Source organism: Ammospiza nelsoni, chromosome 3 (assembly GCF_027579445.1).
Source record: "Ammospiza nelsoni isolate bAmmNel1 chromosome 3, bAmmNel1.pri, whole genome shotgun sequence".
In the NCBI taxonomy this organism is placed as follows: Eukaryota; Metazoa; Chordata; class Aves; order Passeriformes; family Passerellidae; genus Ammospiza; species Ammospiza nelsoni.
The window spans coordinates 76,618,049-76,636,393 of NC_080635.1; the positions used below are offsets into that span (position 1 = coordinate 76,618,049).

The 18,345-nt window shown below is 42.8% G+C and overlaps 1 protein-coding gene across 3 annotated transcripts in view; it reads left to right on the forward strand.

The window, feature by feature from the left end:
* Window positions 1-2,785: 2,785 nt before the first annotated feature.
* Window positions 2,786-18,345, forward strand: part of CYRIA (CYFIP related Rac1 interactor A) — a 56,264-nt gene continuing 40,704 nt past the window's right edge. For all 3 annotated transcript variants that reach the window (XM_059468082.1, XM_059468083.1, XM_059468081.1), the window contains exon 1: window positions 2,786-2,952. The gene's annotated coding sequence lies outside the window, so the exon portion shown is untranslated. The remainder of the gene's footprint in view (window positions 2,953-18,345) is intronic.

Sequence of the window (18,345 nt, forward strand, 5' to 3'; positions counted from 1 at the left end):
ACTCTACAAAAGACTAAACAGCACTGTTCCAGGTAGATAAAAATACAAGTATTTACCAGTATTGCAGATGACTTCTATGAATCATTTCTGTTTAAAAAAAGAATTTATGTCACCATTCAAATTTCACCAGATGTTATAAGACCAGCACCTAAAAAAATCCAGAGATTGCTGCTATGCTCCAATGTCCCAGTTGAGCCATGACAACTGGTTATGTCATAACCATGAAATAAAATGTGTAAAAATCCCCTCGGATTTCAGACTGCAAATCAGTTTGGATGGGATTCAGTGTGAGATTCAGACTTCTAAGTTTTGGATGTCTGTCAGCAGGTGTCTTTAGCTAAGTGACTTAAATTTCCACTGCAGTGATGACAGATTCACGTAGGTAGCAATGGGCATTCTGACCTACATCTACAGGTCACAGGACCTACAGGTGCTTCTGGAAGATGAGTAGAAAATAAGGCAAGATACCCAAGGGTAACTTCAAAATCTCTGGATGTTTGTGCTTATCCCACCCGTGGATCAGGACCGGGCTAGCTTTCAGCTGTGATAACCAGACTGTTACTGGCTGGCCCATTGCATTGCTCACCAGAGAACTGATTTTAGACGCCTACCTTCTTCTTGTGATGTTGAAACTACTTCATGAAAGCACCAGACCTGGACTTTAGCACTGCCTGTAATATAAGATTAGACACCTAAATAATGTCTGAGAAATAGGGGTGTCTGCATACCCAAATTTATGGCACAAAATTTAGAGGCACAATTCGCCAGTGTAAATGCAAGCACATCCTTTAACCTGAGAAAGTTTAGGTGTTAGTGCTTGAGGTATTTAGGGATGGGGCTAGCAGAGATAAGACAGAAAATCATGGGTATCCTGAATCTTTTCAAAGAAATACTGGCTGATATGTGAGATCACTCACAGAGTCCATGTGATAAGAAATTACCGAGGAATCTAATCCCTACCCAATGTGCTGCAAACTGATTTTGTCTCACACAAGCACCAAGATAGCAGTTCACACAGACAGCTGTGGCCTGGCTACTAAGCCAGTAGGCAGTTAAATAATTTTTTCCTGGTCTCTAACGTCATTGTCCAAAGCTGAGAATCTGAAATCTATCACTCGCCTGCCATTTCCCCTACAGGCTGATCAACTTCAGTCTTATGGTAGTATGCGACACTACATGTAGGTGTTCTACAGTTCATTTCACCAATATCTACCAGTCCCTTTATTTGGCGGGATTTAAAAGATGGATTTTTCTAACTCCTAAATATTACCTGTATGCAGAATAAAAATATTCTCCCGGCAAAGTCCTTGATGTATTCAGTACAGACAACTTGAAAGCATACATAGCATGCAGTCATAGACTTAGGATATTTCCAAAAGATGGGTGACAGCTGCCTCTCCTTTTGTAAAAGCATCCAGTTCAAGACACAACCATTATAAAAGCAGTCAGAATGCATGCCCCAGAAAAATAATTAAAAGGGGACATTACGTTGCTAGCTGGGAATCTGAGGTTCAGTTCTTTCTCCTGGTTCCAGTTTTCCATGTGACTGTTCTTCCCGCTTGAAAGTGGAGCAATGCTATTTACTTATTTTAAAAGGTACTTTGAGACTTGTGGGTAAAAAATGCAAGCCAGCAGCTCAGTGTTCTACTAAGCTGGGTGCTGCAAGGGTAGCTATACTAAATGTGGTACAGCAGCAGAGACACAGCCTTTTAATAGACTAAGTATGTCACTTGAATTATTTTCTAACTAGACAATTTGGAATTTTCAGACCAAAAAAAGAACAATTCAAGGACATCTGGATCAAGCCTGGGTAAAGGGCAGAAGTTAAATCATGAAAGTGATGCTGCTTTGGACTGCTTGCTCAGAGGGAGTGACAGGCCAGAAGGTCAAAGCAGCAGCAGCAGGTCCTACACGTTCACAGCTTCACCAAACCACTCCACTTCGCAGCGCTCCAAAACTTGCCTTATTCATGAGAATCACACCTCTCTGAGCACACAGCTCTCCTCAACATATTTGCCCGAGGCAGAACGCAGCTGTGAACTCTCGGGTTCACTGGCACGGAGCTGTGATGGCTTTGTGGTCAGCATCACAGCATTTCTCACATTTAAAGAACTCAGCAAGCAAAGCTCTTTGAACAATTGAGGAGGTATTTCTGTACTGTACTTCTAATATTGCCACTTTTTGTTTTGTTTCTCTTTTCTTGCTTTCTCACTCTAAATGACGCACAGACTGGCTTTTGGGGAAGGGAGAAACCAAGTGCTGCACAGCCATTCTGGCGACTTTAACCTCATTTAACCCTCAGCACAGCAAGAGGAAGTACAAAGTATTTTCACGAGCTGTGAATGGGCTCAGATCTAGTTTTGACGTCTTGAGGAAGCGCTGCCTTCTGCAAAGCCAGAAACACAAAAAAAATGTATGTGAAGTTCCGAACTCCAGGGTTCAGAGTCGCAGAATCACACGGAAACCGTCCCGTCCCACTTCCCCCCACCCCACAACAGAGGCCACCGGAGAGAGGGGGATGGGATGCCTGCGGAACGGGGAGGGTTTGGGGCAGCGCCGATGTCCCCGGGCGGGGCGCAGCGCGGGTGACAGTCACACGCACCCTGCCCTGATCCCGCCGAGCGGACAGCCCGGCGCCCCGACCCGCCGCCTGGGGAGCCAGAGGGTGTCCGTGTACGGTCCGCACGGGGTGGGAGACGCATCCCTGTCTCCATCCCCATCCCCATCGGAGGGCGCCTCGCCCCGCGGCGGCGGGAGGCGGGTCCGGGGAGCCGCGCCCGGGGCGGCCGCCGGCGGGAGCCGCACGCAGCCACCGCGGGGCGGGGCGGCTCTGCCAGCGTCGCGCTGGGCCGGGCGGGCTGGGCCGCGCCGCAGCGCCGGCGGCTGATTCGGAGGCGGCGGCGGGGGATGGACGAGGGTACCTGCGGCGGCCAGCGGCGACGGGCGGCCCAGGTAAGAGCGGGGAGAGACGGCGGAGCCCGGGGCTGCGCGGGGTGGAGGCTGAGCCGCCTCTGCTGCTCCTTCTCTCGGCGCCCCCGCATCGCGGCGGGGCGGGGACGGCGCGCTGCAGCCCCGGAATCTCCCCGCTCCCCTCGCCCTCTGAGCCTGCTCAGCCGCCTTTGTGCCCGCTCCCCGGCCCCGAGGTGCCCCTGCCCCTCGCACCGTGGGGGCTGCGGGCGGTGGCGGGAGGGACACGGCCAACTGTTGCCTGGGAAGCGCCGGCCCCGGAGCGCTGCCCGCGGCCCCGGGGCGGGGAGCGCCGGGGGCTGGCTTCGCCCCCAGCCCCGCTTGGAGAGGCATCGGGTGCGGTGCGAGCCCGAGCTGAGATTCCCGATTGGCCTCGCCGAGCCGGGCAGGCGCTTCCCCGGCCACTGGGCTCTCCCCGGTGGACGTCTCCGGGTTTTCGGTGCCGGCCGGTGGATGCCGGAGCCGCCGCGGCTGCAGGGACGAGCAGCGCCCTGGCGGAGCCGGCCGTGCCCGCGGCTGGGCCCGGGAGCCCCGCGCCGGCCCGGGCTGTCGGTCAGACCGCGCGTCGCTGTGCCTGCCTGCGCTGAGTGCGGCGGGGAGGGCGGGGGGCATAGGGAGATTAGGCTTCAAACTTTGATTACACCGAAAACTTTCTATTCCAGCTGCTGGTGATTGCAGGGTGCCATAAGCGTGGTGTTTCCAGAGGGATGTACCTAGACAGGAGATGAAAGGCTCTGTAATGCTGCTTTCATCTCGTTTAAATTGCTGTCCATGTTGGGAGGTGTTACAGCGAACAGATAGCACGCTTGCATCTGTTATTCCTATTACTGTTTTTCTCTTCATTTGATTCCAAGACCGTTTAGTTTTATTTATCTTTATCTGGGGTTTGTTTTGCTAAGGGCTCAGTAACACATTGTGCTACTGTGTAGAATCGAATGCTCCGTAATTCACTGGCAACACAGCGAGGCTCTTAACTGCACACGCTTTCAGTGGTGCTGCTAATAACTTGCCGAGGGTGGTGATGTGAGTTGATTTCCAGCCTGTTCCTGGTCTCTAATTGCCATACTGACCATCTTTACACTGCATTTTTGTTACCAGTTCTAAAGTCAGTTTATATATGTTTGGAGAAAGGGTGGGTTAAGGGGGACAGAGATATCTTTGCTTTGCTTCTTCTGTTATGATCATCTGCAAGGCCATAAAAAAATTAAAATTACTTTGGCAGTGGGGGGGGGTTTGGAATGAAATGCTGTCGTGACATGAGGTTGCCTTGTGGGCAGAGATTTTCACATGCTCAGCACAGCTCTACAAAAATACCCCAACTCCTGTTACACAGGGAAGAACTGAGCTGATACTTCCTTTTTCTCTGTTATGGTAACTTTCGTATTTCTGTAACATGTAAGGAAGACTGTTACATCAGCAATATACTTTTTAAAAGTAATTTTAAAAATAAACCTTGTAAATTTAAGTCTCTTTTCTACTCTTCTGTAATACCCCCAATCTTCCAACTCACCAGGCCCAAATTAAAAATTAATTATAAACCCCTACTGTTTCCTATGGTACACTTTAAAATAAATGTTTTAATGAAAATAAATTACAGGTTATGGGAATATCATGAAAGGTTTGACTTAATTTTATAAAGAGCATAGAGTAGCAACCATTAATAAAATTCTAAGAATTTTATTCTTCAACTTAAACTGCTGTAGTATAGTTTAACTGCTGGTCTTTAAAGTTTCACTCAGTGTAAACTATGGCAAGTATAAGCAAGGCTCTCTGAGTTACTTACATGGTTTCTCAAAGACTGTGCAATATTTTGCTGTATTCTGTTCTGTACTTCTTCAGTACCCTCCTGTGCTGCTTTTGCAGTGATGCTTTGATTTTTCCCCCAAGAACTTCTGTTCTTAAAAACTGAAAATAAACAAACCACAAGCGATTGAAAAGACAGTGTATATCAGTAATTAGAATGAAACCCCCTTGATTAAGTCAGAAAGGAAAAATGGCGATCATCTTGGATATTATTGCATAATTACTGTCGTCAGATGTCATTTTGCCATGACAGTGAGTCTACAGTGAATTTTACAGTGCTGAGAAAATAATTCATTGTTAGTGTGCTTAGCTTGTCCTCATGACATCACTTTTGACGCTGTTTTGTCAGGCTGAAATATCTGGTCCTCAGCAGTATGGCAGCCTTACAAAGGCATTGAGGATTTGCATGTGCAGTATGTTGCAGATTTCCACATTGTGTGATATACAAAACGAGCTTAAATGCTATATGTTATGCAGATGAATAACCATTTCTGTACTTTGACATAAATAATATTTCGTAGATGTACAGGTACTATAAGTAAGATCTGTTTATCATATTTTTATCTACTTCCAAATGCCGTTCCAATTAGAGTTTTTGGAGAAAGTAGAATATTTTTTGTAGAATTACTGACATTCTTGAGCACTAGTTGTATATTACATGCAGTAGCATATGAAGTTAATCATTCAATTCACATTTTATGCAAACTAGGAAAATACTATTCTATGTCTAAGCCCTGTATATGATCCAGACATCATTAAGTCTCCCATTAAAATCCCTGGAGACAAACAGGGTATTTTATTGGGACCTATAATGTCAGTGGATAGGGGTGTATGAATGCTAACAATGTATGTTAATTTGAAGCAGCCAAACATGTTAGTGTTTCCTCTGTACTGAATTCAGTATGTCTTTGGATCCATTTCAGTATTATCAATCATTCTTTTAGCAGTGCTTTCTACTCATGTTATCTAGGAATGCAAAACAGTAACACTAAATCAGAGAAAACAGTTTGAGAGGCATGAATTAAAATGTTTAATATATGGGGCAGTTTGAGAGCTGCAAAAAATGCAGTCATAAATTTGAATTTTGTTGTTTAAATTAAAATTGTAATAGAAGCTGCTCTGCACTCGTGTGAATGATGACAAGAGCAATCTGAATGATTTGAGCTGTAGAGGTCCTAATTGTTATGAAGTACCTGGAATTTGCCATTCTTCTACTTAGACAGAATTCCAATCCCTGCTTTCAATTAAAATGAAAAACGTGTCTTATTTTCTATCTTTACATACTGCTCAATACAAGTTCTTGATTTAAACTGGTAGCAGCAGCTGATCCTACAGAAAAAAAATAACAGTAATAGGTATAGGACATAACCTTTCAGGACTCAGCCAGTGCAGCACTGACACACAAGTGCTTGAAAGATTTATATTTAGTATTTTATTTTATTTAGTATTTTAGTAGGTTTAAAATGTTTAGAAATGATGCCAACATGAAGATACCAGCCATGAGATTTAGTTAAACATCACTCAGCCTTAACTCAGGAATGGTTACTTTGGCATGCTAACAACTGAAATACTGTTGTCTAATTTATGAACTTGTCAATAGACTAGAAAACCAGGGCTCTGAGGGACTTCTTTGTGCATATTACCTTTTTTTGTTCCTGTCCATGACAGTACTTCGGTAGTGCTTTTCATTGTGGACGAGTTGACAGATTTTAACATGGTTTGGATGACCAGCAGTGCAAAAGGTGAAGCTAATGCATAAGTTCTAGTTTTATCTTTGAGTAAATCTGTATAAGGAATTTGCAATGTTTATAATGTGTGAAACATTAATTTTGAAGGTTCCAGTAGCAGTGCAGATTGTGGTGTTAAGCGTGCCTATCAAAAGTGCCAGTCTGGTTTGGTTCAAGTCTTGGGTTATTAAATGTGATTAATGAACCTGTGTTCCTCAGGCCTGGTGAAGAGCCTCCATAACATGCATTCAGCATGGGAGTTGTCGTGATTAGAATGTGGCATGGAGCATGCTGAAATGTTCAGTTTGATCCCATTTGTCTGTGATGAGCTCAGGATGACAGAGTGCAAGTTCTCACGATATAAAAACACTGTGGAGGTGGTTTGGTGTTTTTAAGGGAATGTGTAGACTTAAACTGACATTTTAGATAAAAGTCATTCTGTACTGTCCTGTATCTCTCTGATACACATAGGTTTAACTTAAAGTTTAAATAGTTGTTAGAAGCTTTCTTATATCTAATTTATGGGATTTGTCGAGGGGGGAAAATTCTTCTCTCTGCTGTATTGCTGCCTGAGTTCATAAATTATTTGAGTGGCCTATTTTACAACTAGATGCCTCAAAGCTGAGGTTGATGGTCCAAAAACCCATGTCTGAAAGCACACTTTTCTACATTTTTTACTGTGAAGAAAATGAGATGCACAGTTCTGCATCCATCCATAGCTGTTAACCACTGAGACTGTTCTGGAGAGTGGAATCTCTCTCCTGCCTCACTGCCTTTGGCATCCAGAGATGGGAATGTTCCCTCAGGATTAGAAAAGCTTGTTTTGCTAAGAAATAAGTGTAATCTATTTACTCAAACTTGAGTAAAAGCATTTGCAATTATGTTAATCTCTCTCCTCTTCATGTTTTATGGTGCATTAGTTGCATCACACATTCATTAAGTATGACACTTTATTCTCTGTCCTTTTTAGCTTTAAGCACCTTGAGCTCACATCACCCTCTTCCCAAAAGACCGAAACAAGCAGAGTGTCATAAGCTGTCCTTTATTTCACCTGCAACCTCTGAAAAAAAAAAAATAAAACCAGTAATTAGGCAAGAGGCCTAGACTCCTGCCCTGTGATTAAGGCGTTCAGGTGAGGGAAATCTGGTTTCTATGGGTGTTTCATTCTTTAATCCAGTAAATATATTTCCATTTCAGAACTTCTGCAGGAATAGTCTTAGGACAGACAATAGCCTGTGGTTTAGGGCTCTACCCTGGTGTGCAGAGATGTGGCTGGGAGGCAGTCTCTCAACCTGAGAGGAGCCTGCCCCCCACTTCTCCTTCCTCTGTGGTTGCTTTCCTGATGCTGTTAAATAGCTCCATGGTGCTTGAGAGCATGCTCCTGCCCTCTCATCCGAAACTTCAAAATTGCATGACTCCTTTCCTCAGGAGCTTGTGAAAGGAATGTATCTTGCTTCTAGAGAGCCCTGAGGGTTTTACAACCCTTTTTAATAACATAGGTACCTCTTGAGCTTCCAGGAACAGCCTTCACAACTTTCTTACCTATTAGGTTAGGTGGCTTCCTGCTTGCTATCCCAGTTATCTTACTTTCCCTTCTATACCCAAATTTGTTGCAGCCATGCTCAAAATTCTCTTGTGAGTCCAACTTGGTTTCTAGACTTATATGGATAAGTAAATCTAGGAAGAGTGTAGATTTTGAAGGGATGAAGGCCAGACTTTGGCAAGACTGAGGACTTCTGGAGAAAGTCTTTTGGTTTTAGGATGCAGTTTGAGTCTGGTTTGATTCAGTTGTCCAGGGTAAATGTTTTGTCCTTGATGAGATGCTTTGCAACAGCTGTTGCATCTATACTTGGTTAGCAGGCACAAGGAGGCCAGAAGACCCATGTCCTGGAGCACCTACTGGGATATTTCAAAACATCTCAGTATTATTTGCTTCTGCAACTGAACAGAGCCCAGTAGTGTCCTAGGAGTGTTGTTGCCTAAGCTGTGTGTGGGAGGAAAGGGTTGTTTTCATGTTTTTCAAGGATATTTCAGAGCAAACCTGGTTTCTGTTTTATTTTCTTATTGTGAGTGTATTTAATACCTAGCTTGATCATTATAATTTTCATTTTGCAACTGCCCCAGATAAAATCTGGAAGGTTAGCTTGAGTTAATGGCTTTCTGGAAAGAGGGGAGAAGGTTCATCCTCTGGTTTCTCTCATGCATATTAATAATGGTATGGAGCTGTGGGGCAAAAATTCATTACTGTTTTTTTTAGCTGTTATCAGAATGCTGAGTGATGGTGCCACTTACAGAGCAGAATTGGTTTTGGAGAAGAAGGAAAATTCTCTCTGGTAACTGGTCCTTATGATTCTATCTCCAGTAAATTGATTCCAGAATTGTATTTAAATAGCCTCCATGGGAGACATACAGTAATATTTATTTCGCATGTGTGATCTGTTGGTCCTAATTTTTCAGAGGGGATTGCTATAATACTGAGGAAACTGAGGAGGAAGTAATGGCAAGGGGAAAATTCGGTAACATTTCTCAGAGTTGATGAGATCTGTTTAGATTTGAGAAGGCTAGATTGTTAAATTTGTTATGTTTTATCTCCAGGAACAGTCTAATTTTGTCTCAGTTGTACTTTGTCCCACCCACATACACACAGTCTGTACTGTATTGCTCTGTAATTGCAGTATTTTGCTTCAAGGATCATCTGTAGGCAGTTGGCAACTTCTTCAAATCCAGATTTCATGATGGACGTTGGCATCTTTAGAAGCTTCTGGAAATAAGCCTGTAATCCTCTCCCTAAGAATGGGATGGTGGCAGAGGAAATGGGTTCTGATATCTTGTAACTCTTTTCCTTATTTTTGTATTATTAAAGCATAAAAGCCCTGTAGGACTGACTGGAATGCTTCCCTCTCCCAAGGCTGTGCTGCAGCAGGGCTCTGTAATACCACTTACTGCAGGGATGGTTTTGCTGCTCCAGATGAGATCATGATGGGGGTGCTGGAAAATGAGTCGCCCTTAAAATGTATTTTATGCTCTGAATACATTACAGATTGTGTTATTATAGTGCAATACTTAGGTCTTTGGGGTTTATGTTTTTAGTTAGTGAAGTTGTTAAAAAATCCACTTAGAATTTTTTATCAATGTCTCTTGTATTCAACAGGAAAACAGAAAATATTTCCTGATCTTGAAGTATTTTGGGACTGTGTTGCCTGTAGAACTGATTTGTATTTCTGTAGCTAGATAATCTTCCTGCTTTTATTTATTTTATTTTTTTCCCAGAAAGACAAGGTCATATCACACATATTAGAGGTCCTAGATGTATAGATAATATGTTTGTCCAGTTTTATACTGTGAGCCTGAAAATGATTGGGGTCTGACTACTTATGCCTTTGTTTTGCAGAGATTTTGATTCATTAAGGCACAGACAGTATCATGTTGTCCTTTACTGAACTAGAAGTAAAACTGCCAAAAAAAAATCCCCTTTTGTTCTGCTGCTGAGGAACACTGTGGGCTGCCAAATCCTGACAGTCTGAGTCACCACAATTGTAATAAAGTGTTTGTACTTTGTTGGTTGCTGTTATTCAGTGTCTTCTAATTTATTCATAAGGCAAAGGGACACCTACAGATTTTAAATACTACTTTTTAAATAAAAAGTCAGTGTTTATAAAGAAATAACATTTGTCAATAGAGAATTAAATACACTGTAGTTAACACTTGAAAGCTTCTAAGGAGTAAATAGTTAATCTTTAACAATAAGAAATATACATGTATACATGTATTTAACAAATTCCATGTTTCATGCAAGAGTAGTGCTAGACTTCAAAAAATGATGGGATTATTTTAAACTCCTTACTGAACTCTGTTGTTTTGGCCCTCTGATCTGACCTTATAATGATCTGATAACCAGAGAGACTGCTTCCTTCCTAAAAAAAAAGCCAAAAAAAAAAACCAAAAAAAGTTTTAAGGACAGGGCCTGTGACCCTGGAAATGCTTATCTACATTTTAGCTTTGAAGTGTGTGGGTTGTGACCCAGCGAGCCTAGCTCATGTAATTAAATTCAGTTGTTTTCAGCATCACTTCCAAACAAAGCAGTCAAGTTCTAGTAGTCAAATTAAGTTGTAATAGTCACATATAACTCAGAATGAGCATGCATAAAAAGCTGGAGGAAGGCAGGGTGGCTCTGACTCAGTGGTGGTACCTGTAAGGCTGACAGGTGTGTTCCAGTACCCACAGCAGGTGTTCTGTCCGTGACCATGTGCAGGCTGTGGTTCTCTGGCTGATGGATCCTGCCGCCTGTGCTTGGGTGGGAGGTGGGAGTACTTACAAGTTCTGGATCCCATCACCTGTTCATGGAGAGGAGGTGGGTTTCTATATAATTTCTCAATACTGTAGCTGTTATGGATGTGAGTCCTCATATTGTCTAGTATCAGTTATTGAGGCAGAAACAATGATTCCTTTCTTTCCATTGACAAAATAACAATAAGGCTTTTATTCTCGATACATAGGGAATTTTGTGTGTCATTTACCTTTTCCTACATTGAGCTAATGAAATTTACACAGTTCTCGCTCTCAAAAAAAGCACCAAATTAGCTAAACTGGATTATTAGTAACTTTCCCCGATTTTTTTTTTATAGAGCTGCTGGTGAAAAGCACCGGCGTGGGTGTGGGTGGTAGGCACTGGGGCAGTGTGGAACATGTGGAAATTCTTGCAGCAGAAAGTACTATAATTTTAATTGCTGCTCACTGTCATACTATCACTACAGCAGTTTCCCAAAGAGGTTCGCCTGCTATTGACAGGACATTCACACAAAGGAAGGAGATGGTAGATAAGCAAATGCAAATATATTACATGCCTTCTATCCTTTGGTTTTTAATACATTCTGTGGTGACGAGTTCAGTGTGAAACACTCAGTGACATGTAATTATATATGCATTAAGTGGATGTTGATTCATGGTGTCCCTCTCTGAGAGTACCTATTCATAATGCACTGAGGTAGGGATGCAAGAGGAGCAGCACAGCTCTGAGCTGCTGAATTCATGTGGCACTGCAGTCCCGCTCAGCTGCTGACTTCCTTTATCCTTTTTTTTTGCCCATAAAAGGAGAAAAGTGCTGCCATATGACTCTCTTTAGAGAGAATCACAAGATGAGGTTGGGGCCAGAGGGAGGGAGTGGTGGGGGGGGAAGTTATTCAGGTAGCTTTGTTTCTTGTACATGATACAAAACATTGTGCTTTCTGTGTTTATTTCTGTGGTATTACTAGCAAAGTATGTTGTAGTATTTCCTTCAACTGACATTGCAATCAGACATTTAATTCTTGTAATAACTTCTTTTTTTTTTTTTTTTCTTTTGCTTTTCCATGGATGAGAGATTCTGAAGGGAAGGGATATAAATGAGTTTGGAAGGAGATAACTTCAGTTCTTAGGGATTAGGCTGTCCTCCAAACTTGCAGACAGTTTCCTGCTGGTTGTTGAGGAATGACTGTATGTGGTATTCTCCCATCTTGTGCCAGTGACTGTAGGTAGACATGCCTGAATTCATTGCCTAATTTTGCACTGTTAAAAAGCTTCATCTCCGGTTTTTCCAGAAAGCAGACTAATTAGGTGATTCTCTGAAGATTTGCTCACAGATCAAATCTGGACCACTCTGTGCCTTTTCACAAAGTCCTTGAGCTCTCTTACTCTGCAGTCTCTCAGTGACTCTCTTTTACAGCAAAGCAAGAATTGCCTGCCTTTCTTTGGCATATTGTGACAAAAAGCACAGCCCTCCCACTGATGAGGGTCACAGTTCCTCCACAGAGCTAAGGCATTAGCAGCTCTGAATGAGTTCCACCCAGTTTCTGGCATGGGTTACTAGATGGTGTTTGGTGGGGTACTGATTCTGCATCAGAGTGCTCAGCAAGCACCAGGATGGTCAACTCCCAACCATGCTGCCTGCTAAAGTCCTGTGTGTGTTCAAAGCCATCTCTGAGTCAATGATTCACAGTATTGATCAGCTTGGGTTTAGTCAGCCTTGCTGTTCCCTTTATTTACTGATGCTGTGAAGTGATTTGACATGGCAACATACAAATCAGCTGTCTCTCTTCTTGCTCAGTCCAAAACAAGAAGTTTTAGAAATCACAGCAGAATATCTGTGCAAACCAGACTTGGTTCTTTGACAGTTATGGAGATCTTCGACCCAAACATTTCCTTTCATACAAAGTGAAGCAGTTTGTCAAGGAGTCCAAAGGGATCTGGAGAAAATTGAGATCTTACTAATGAACAGTCATTTCCTACATTTCCTAACATCACCCTTTTCTACTATCACTGTAGGTATCCTGGGGAGAGAGCAAAAGGACCATACTAATTATGGATCTAAAGTAATCTCTTTTTCCCTAGCTGTTGGGGTTTTTTTTTGTTTTTTTTTTGTTTTTTTTTTTTTTTTTTTTTTTGGGTTTTTTTTTTTTTTTTGTTTTTTTTTTTTACATCAGAGCTAGGATGTAGGCCAAGATCTGTGAAAAACAGATGTCTTTCTCATGCCTACAGTGTTATCATCACTGGGATTTAATAAATTTGTTAGTTCATGTATGTGGGTGGGTTTTTATTGTGTTGTAGACTTCTGGTAGTTTTTCTTGAAAGATCAGACAGTTTTGTGGTTTATTGGAGTGATGGTCTTTAGTTGAGCGTTGATGTCATTGTTGAGATGTATTTGTCATCTTTTCATCTCTTTGGAAGACTGAAATTGTACCTGTAGTTGAAGGCACTACAGTTAAAGTATTCACAGGTAAACCAGTGTGGGACTATTAGGCTGGAGCAGATGGTTATTAGGTAGATTATTAGGTGGACTCACTGGACCAGATAGGCAGCTGGTATTGCAACAGTTATAAATGGGTGCTCAAGATTTTACAGAGTAATAAGCAGTTTTGTCAATATTGCCGTGGGTTGACCCTGGTTGGATGGCAGGTGCCCACCAAAGCTGCTCTGTCACTGCGCTCCTCAGCTGGCAGAGAACAGAAAACATAATGAAAAGCTTGTGGCTTGAGATAAGGGTAGAGAGAGAGATCCCTCATCAGTGACTGTCATGGGCAAAACAGACTCCACCTGGGGAAATTAGTTTAACTTACTACCAGTCATATCAGAGTAGGATATTGAGAAATAAACCCAAATCTTAAAACACCTTCTTCCCACCACACTCTTCTTCCTGTGCTCAACTTCACTGTCAATTTTTCTACTTCTTTCCCTCAAAAATGAGAGAAGAAGGAGAACAGAGGTTGCAGTCAGTTCAGCCCACCTCTGCCACTCCTTCCTCCTGACGTTCTTTCTCTTCTCCAGCATGGGCCCCCTCTCACAGGAGACAGTTCTTCATAAACTTTTCTAATTTGAGTCCTTCCCATGGCCTGCAGTTTTTCATGAAGTGTTCTAGTGTGGACCCTCCCAAGGGATGCAGTCCCTCAGGAACAGGCTGTTCCAGCATGGGTCCCCCATGGGGTCACAAGTGCTACCAGCAAATCTCCTCCAGTTTGGGCTCCTCTCTCCATAGGCCACAGGTCCTACCAGGAGCCTGTTCCAGGGTAGGCTTCTCACAGGGTCACAGCCTCCTTCAGGCACCCACAGCTCCACTGTGGGGTCCTCCATGAGCTGCAGGTGGATCTCTGCTCCCCATGGTCCTTCATGGGCTGCAGGGGCACAGCTGCCTCTCCATGGGCTGCAGGTGGATCTCTGCTCCCCATGGTCCTTCATGGGCTCTGTGGGCACAGCTGCCTCTCCATGGGCTGCAGGTGGATCTCTGCTCCCCATGGTCCTTCATGGGCTCTGTGGGCACAGCTGCCTCTCCATGGGCTGCAGGTGGATCTCTGCTCCCCCATGGTCCTCCATGGGTTGCAGGGGCACAGCTGCCTCTCCACGGGCTGCACCAGGGGCTGTAGGGGAATCTGCTCCAGCACCTGGAGCACCTCCTGCCCCTCCTTCTGCACTGGCCTTGGGTCTGCAGGGCTATTGTGCTCATGTTCTCACTTCCTCTTCAGCTGCTCTTCTGCAGCAGATTTTTCCCCCTTCTTAAGTCAGTTATGCCAGAGGTGCTGCCACCATCACTGATGGGGTCGGCCTTGGCCAGTGGCAAGTTGTATCATCCCATCCTGTTCCCCTTCACTGCCCTCCCCCCTACCAAAACCTGGCCACGGAAACCCAGTACACAGTGCCACTGCACTTAAGACTCCAAGGTGAGGAGTTGGCACTGAGGATGATGATCTGTGGGTCAGCAGTTGTGAAAGGGTTGTATGTTTTTGTATTGTCAGAATGATTTTTCAGTCCCCTGTGACACTGCATAATCACATCTATACAAAGTTTCACACACAGTAATTCTTGCCAAGTACAATATTTATGTCCATATTTGCACCACGGTAGTTGTGTTTTCCTTTGGAAAGTTTTATATGCCTCTCTTGTCTTTACAACAACTTCTTGCTCGTGTTCCTTTTTGTGCAAAATAAGGGTAAATGCTTTCAATTCAGGTTTGCATGAATTTTTAAAAAGTAATTAATTTGGGAATTCTGACTTAGATGTAAAAAAACAAACTTGTGAAGACATATATAACTTTGTGAATTATTGAAATAAATCCACAGATTTGTTCCTAGAACGCTGATCTTGTAAGATGAATTTCTTCCTTGCCCATCACTCCTGTGTGGGTGAAGTTTGGAGAAGCAGAATCTCAGCTGTGCATTGGAATGCAGTTGATAGAGCTATGCCCATTCTATACCAGCTGACAATCAGGACTAATGTGGTACTGGCAGCAGTCCAGGCCTGCCGAAATTAAGAAATCAGATGCTCATGTTCAGTCCATCTGAACACATTAAAAAGCTCCAAAACCTAGAGAGTGCAGATTTTCTCGTGTGCTGCATATGATACTCATTGTGGAAACACAAATGCTCAGATATTACATGATTTTGTGATTCTGTTTCCCTGATTTGAAAGCAACAGCCACCTAGGCAAGGGTGATCTGTTAATTCTGAAACACATTTGGCCGTTTATGGAATTAACTTCCATATTAACTAATAAAAGTGATGTTCTCCAGAAACAACTGAGTACTGTATTTGTGATGCATGTTCATAGCAGGAACTAAATAAGGAGTGGGTATGGCATGCAACTCTACTGTTACATTTTTAGTCCTGCTCATGACACAGTTTTGTTCTATGCCAGCTAACACTCTCCCAGATAATGCCCAAGCATAGTTCTGGGGTTGGGAGGGACGATGGACTGTTTCCAAAAGTCTGTTTGGATCTGGCTGGGCTGTATGGAGGAGTAGGATTTTAGTTGTCCAGCTACAAGCTGTAACGTGTTTGCTGGTTCCAAGCCCAGAATGTGGCTGTGTGCCCTGGTCTGTTTTATTTTTTTGACATATATGTGGCCACAGATCCTGCTTTCCAGGAAGCTGGGATTCAGCAGCTTCTTTAGGGAGGCAGTAGCAGCATTGTCAGTGTGTGCTTAGGAAGGTAGAAGAACAATTCTTTCAAGCCCGGCAGTCAGAAGCTGTCTGGGAAGCTGGAAAAATGAGCCAGAGCAACTTAAAATCATGGAATAATTGAGTTTCATATTTGTTTTATAAGACAAGCCCCAGAGAATACACAAGTATAATCAGCCATTTTGAAAGCAATTGTTTAAAAATATATAGATATTTGAAGAATTATGGCCTGGCATTTTAAATCAAAATTAATAACCTGAGTATTAAGCAGATGGCATCTACAATGTTCTCAACCAGAGGATGTAAATCCTGGCAGTAGAGTAAAACTTATCCCTAACCTAAGCTTTGCTTTCTGTTAGCTAAAGGAGCAGTGCTAGTGCAAACCTGAGTTGTCATGATCCTTAGCTTTTCCCTGGAGAATCCCTGTCTTCAGCAGATGTCTCAGCCCTCTTCTAATTGTCTGTTTGCCTCCTGTCTAGGAGGTGCAAGTCTAACCTTCTATTTAGCAAAAACTGTAGGGTGTGAAGTTTTGAGTGTGGGTGTTTTTTTTCCTTTAAGCAGTGTTAAAGCTATTAGCATCCTAATGACTTAACAGTGTCTGGTCCGACAGACAACTCGGGGGTTGACTCTAGTCCGTGGGGCTCGGCCATCTGTCTCACCACCCCGCTCCTACAGGACATCAGGAATAGCTCTTGGGATGGCATGGGCTTCTTGTCATGCGTTCCTCCAGCTGGCTGTGCTCCAGTGATCAGAAACTGACCTCCTAGTGCCCACACGGACAGTGCCATTCCTGGGCTGGCAATTCCTGCTGCAGTTTGTGCTTTGAGGGTTGTGTGGGGTGAGCATCAAAGCTCAGGTCAGGATGCTCTAAGGATGAACTGCCCGGAATTACTGGGATTGCCATTGCCATCTCTTGCATTTTTTTTGCGTAAGATAGAAATATTACCAGATTGGTAGTAGAGTTTTTAACGAGTCTGTGGTTTTTTCAGTTTTTACATTGATAAGTGTGTTCAGTTGCTTCTCCTTTTTTTGATTTTGTATTTTAAATCAGAATAAAACTCGTTGCTTTGTTTTGGAACTTGTACTTTCTACTTCTTGAGTAAAGGACTTCTAAAACATGAAATAATGTTGTGGTTGCGTAGTTAGGATAGAGAGTTTGGCCTCTGACACACGCTTCCTCTCATTTAACTCTCCTCTTTTTGCCTTTGAACATTATGTAGTCCATTCTGTAATGTAGCTTCTCTTAACTCCTTATTTCCAAATAGAATTAATTTAGCATCTCTGCTATTTATGCTTTGTTGAATACTGATCGTACAGCCTTAATTATTTCTTACACAGCAGGAAACCTTCAAAATAGCAGCTGTGTTTTTCCTTAAGTCAAATTGGTTGTGAACTACGACTGCTCAAATCCCTGGGAGGATAATAAGCTTTACTCCCAGCAGGTCCCCCAGACTACTATGCTAAGGGAACCGAACTGACTCCTGTGTTTCACTGTATAAATGCATTTTAACTAGAGATAAATTGACTTGCTGTAGCTTCCCAAAATAGTAAAAGAGGATCTTCTCTTCTGTGTTAATATATATTATGGTTTGCCTCCTTGCTAATACCCTTTCCTTTGAGCAACATTTTACTAGAGTTTCAGGGTGCCTTATTTACTTCAGCCTTATTTACTTCAGTCCATTTTTGTCAGGCTGGTGTTTAAGAAATGATCACTTTCCTTTCTTTCTGACTCCCAGTTCTCCCAAGAACAAGAGTGGTTGCTCATAAATACATTTCTTCATGCTGTGGTTAAGTTACAGTGCTGTAAGAAAGTGTCTTGATACTTAGTTTTTTTCTGAAGTTATTAAAGTGTTGTTCCTCTTCCCTCCCTCAGCTTTCCTGTGGAAAACTGATACCAGTCTTGGGATGTTTATCTCCACTTTTAAAGGAATATTTTAAAGATACCAAACTGGAAACTAAACTTTTCAGAGTAGTTTGTCCTCCTTCCCACCCATGGCATTGGCTTTGGCTTTCTCACTCAATGGCATCTCTCTCAATCCAAGTGTTATACCTCAGTGAACTTGCCTTGCAGCCCATTCCATGCAGTTATTACTCACAGATAATAAATGGTTTTTGGCATCTGTTTGTAGTCTTTTTTTTAATGCCCATTTCATACCTGCTAATCACATTAACCCTGTAAATTACACTGACGTTGTTTTTATATCCCGTTTGATTTTGTGTTTCTTTTTTTTATAGTGAACAAAATTTAGCTATCTGAGAATTTTTTTTAATATATTAAAAAGCAGACTTCCAGAATGTTGTATTTGATTAAAAATCTAGTTCAGTCCTAGCTACTACCTGAGTTATGCTATTATGAGGGATAGCTATTCTGTATAAGTTGCAACGGTTTTGTAGTTTTATAACTCAGATGAACAGGAGGTTCTCCTT